The 3712-nt window shown below is 50.6% G+C and overlaps 1 non-coding gene across 1 annotated transcript; it reads right to left on the minus strand.

Moving 5' to 3' along the window:
• Positions 1–2490: 2490 nt before the first annotated feature.
• TRNAG-UCC (transfer RNA glycine (anticodon UCC)) lies at positions 2491–2563 on the minus strand. Its single transcript has one exon. It is a non-coding gene; the product is annotated as a tRNA-Gly (tRNA).
• Between the last annotated feature and the right edge of the window lie 1149 nt (positions 2564–3712).

The following is a 3712-nucleotide window of genomic DNA, read 5'->3' on the forward strand; positions in this document are numbered from 1 at the left end:
GACAGAGAATAGACTTGTGGTTGCCAAGGGGAGAGGCAGAGGGATGCACCGGGAGTTCGGGGTTAGCAGATGTAAACTATGACATTTAGAATGGATGAACAAGGTTCTAATGTATAGCGCAGGGAACTATATCTAACCTCCTGTGATAAGCCACAATGGAAGAGAATATATATATATATGTGTGTGTGTGTGTGTGTGTCGAAGAAGGCAATGGCACCCCACTCCAGTACTCTTGCCTGGAAAATCCCATGGATGGAGGAGCCTGGTAGGCTGCAGTCCATGGGGTCGCTGAGGGTTGAACACGACTGAGCGACTTCACTTTCACTTTTCACTTTCATGCATTGGAGAAGGAAATGGCAACCCATTCCAGTGTTCTTGCCTGGAGAATCCCAGGGACGGGGAAGCCTGGTGGGCTGCCGTCTATGGGGTCGCACAGAGTCGGACACGACTGAAGCGACTTAGCATAGCATGTGTGTGTGTATAACTGAGTCACTTTGCTATACAGCAGAGATTGTCACAACATTGCAAATCAACTATACTTCAGTAGGAAAAATAAATGCACAAAGAGCTGTGGTTTTCAGCAGTTTGGATTTGGGGAGAGGGAAGGATGAATAGGTAGAGCATACCAAGGGGATTTTTAGGCCAAGACACTATTCTGTATAATATTATGGTGGTGGATACATGTCATTATACATTTGTCAAATCCCATAGAATGTGCAATACCAAGAGGGAACTCGAAGGTGAACTATGGACTTCAGTGAATAATAATATGTCAATATTAGCTCATTGATCGCAACAAATGTGCCATACATTAATGCCGGATGTTGATAATAGATGAAACTTTTGAAGGGATAAAGGGGCATCTGGGAACTGATACCTTCTGCTTAGTTAAAAACATTTTTTTTAATTAAAAGATTTATAAAGCTGTGTTTGCTTGGTTTTTCTGTAAACATAAGACTGCTCAAAAATTAATTTTTTTTTAAAAGAAGTCTTCACATTGGGCAGAACAGGATCACGGGACCACTGCTGGTTGCAAAGGAGGCTGGGAGAGCAGGGAATAGCATCTTTCACCTGGACTATAAACACAGCCCTTCACCAAATAGAATCAGGATCTGATGGCAAAGATGAAAGCTCCACAAGATGACCAGGCTTGAAATCTTAACCTGCAGGCTGGTTACCCCCCAGGAGCCAGAAATTACCAAAGGCTGTTCACATCCCTGCTAGTCAGAGCATAGCACACGTACCTATCCAGGTGCCACGGCCTGGACCAGTGACCAGTAGAGCATTGCAGTCATACCTTGACCTCTCAGCCCAGACTGTAGACCCTCTGCAGGCTCCTGGGATGCACAGCGGCCAGTCAGTGAGGGGAGCTGAGTCAGCCAGGCATCCCTGACCGCAGGAGGGCCGTCCTTGCCACCTCCTGAGCTTAGGGATGGTGTTCAGTTCCAGTTCTCTCTCTGCTACTGCTCAAACATATTCAATCCCCTTAGTAATAAAGGAAAATTGAAAATGAGGCATCTTTCTACAGTTATTAAATGTGTAAATCTTGATAACAGATCGAACAGATCGATGAGGCTAGTGATTTGGCATTTTTGATTTTTGCTGGTGTCAGTGAGAAGAATCACAGACCTGGGGAAATTCATGGGTGTCTACCATCACCAGACACCAACCAGAACCAATCAGCACCGATCAGTAATTATCAGGATAATTACTCAATATATCCTAGATTAGATTAGCCCAAGGAGAAAGCTGATGAACTCTGTGTGCTTAGGGTTGTAAACTTGGTACTCTTTAACACTCCAATCTCATCTCTAGAATCCCGGATTAAGGAAGGTAAACATGAAATAGAGGAAACAGAGTTAGGCAAGAAGATAGTCACCCAAAACTTGTTTATTGGAAGCAGCCTGACCTTTGGCACGAGGAAAGCAGACGATCCATCACTGTGGGACACAACCCAGTGACACATGTGCTAGTCAGAGAGTAAAGGAAGCGTTGAGTCTGTGTTAAAAGTCAGGAGATAAAGTGGGATACAGGAGTGTACAGGAACTGTGGTCACAACTGAAGTCTGTGCCCCAGGGCATCACCTCAGAGACCCCACATGCACAGGGAGCCTGGTGGTGCGTCTGTGGCTGAGCGTTTTCCTCTGTAACTCAGAACTGGCTGGTACTGCTCTCACCCTGTGCGTGTCTCAGAGAAGACTGCAGATACCGTACATCTGGGCTCCATCTCTATGGGCCTCCCCCTGGGAACGAACTAGATCGAGGGGGTGTGCCTGGGGGCTCCACACATGGCAGGGGGGGGGCCTGAGACTGAATCTGCAGGGAGTGTCCTCAACCAGCAACCAAAGAAAATGATGGACAAGCCCACACCCTCTGGGGCAGTCTCCCCGCCATTTCCCAGCGGATCTCTGTGGGCATACAGATGCCCACATGGGAGCCTACTCTTTTTTTTTTTTTTTTTGACTGTAAAGCATAGCGTGTGGGATCTTAGTTCCCTGACTAGGGATTGAACCTATGCCCCCTGCAATGGACGTGCAGAGTCTTAACCACTGGACCACCAGGGAAGTCTCAAGAGCCCACTCTTCAATGCACCCTGGTCAATTCTTTCCATGTCCTGGCTCATCCTTGCTATCTGGTACTGCCCTCTGGGATCACCTTCCAAATCAACTATTCATACTGGAATCCCTGTCTCAGCATCTCCTTCTCAGGGAAGACATCTAGGAAAGAGAACAGAGCCCATAGCTGTGGGCTGGAGTCCTCAGCATCTGCTGGTCAGGGTGTGTGGGGGCAGGGCCAGGAAGATGCCAGAGGGAAGTCACTGCACACAGGCAGGCCCTGGGCCATTGACTCTCCTCTCCACTGTGGCTGATTCCAGGTTTAGGGATCTGTCTGCTCCTGCCCCCGCATCCCCCCCTTGGCGTCTGGTTCCCTTCCTCTTGGCTTCTGTCTTCCCCCGTATGTGTTGGGTAGCTCCCTCTGAGTCAGGCCAGCGTCCATGAAACAAACACAAGACCAGGGAGATAGCAGGTTCCTTCCTGCTACTGCCTCTGGCAGGTGGCCACAGGGGAGATTAGTCTCCATAGGCTGCCCTTATCAGCTCAGCCTTGGCATGGGGGCCAAGGTCTGGCCCATTCTGGTGATAGTGAGCCCAAGGAAGCCTTCAGAGATGCCTATCTGGAGGGAGCAGGGGTGAGTGCAGAGTACCTGGGCCCATGGAGGGTGGGGCTGCTCACCTGGGTCTCCCAGAAACACTCGGCCCCCTCCACGGTGGGTGGGGACAGACCCAGGCAAGGGACATAAGGGAGGGGGCCAGGGCTGAAGAGCAAGGCTGTGGCTCTCAGCCCTGGGATCTCTGTGCGCTGTCAGACGCCAGCGAGCTGGGCCGTCCCCTCTACCCGCAGGAGGAGACTATTGTCCCTGCGTCACTCCACTCCCCACTGCCCCCTCTGTTATCGGATTGTTAATATTAATTAACAACAGTTGCTAAGGATGACAGTGCAAGGGTGTGCCCTAGCCAGAGCTGGCCTGGACCCAAGAGGGCACTGAGGAGAGTAGGGGTCTGAGGCTTGGGATCTGGGGTGGCGGGTAGGGGTGGTAGAGTTTCGGAGGGCCAGTGTCCAGACCCACCTGAGTCTCCCTCTTCTCCTGGGCCTGGTAGCTCCTGCAGCCGAGGCTGTGTGGGAAACTCTCGGCAGGTCGCTGGCTGGCCCAGC

This window comes from Bos javanicus, chromosome 4 (assembly GCF_032452875.1).
Source record: "Bos javanicus breed banteng chromosome 4, ARS-OSU_banteng_1.0, whole genome shotgun sequence".
Lineage (NCBI taxonomy): Eukaryota > Metazoa > Chordata > Mammalia > Artiodactyla > Bovidae > Bos > Bos javanicus.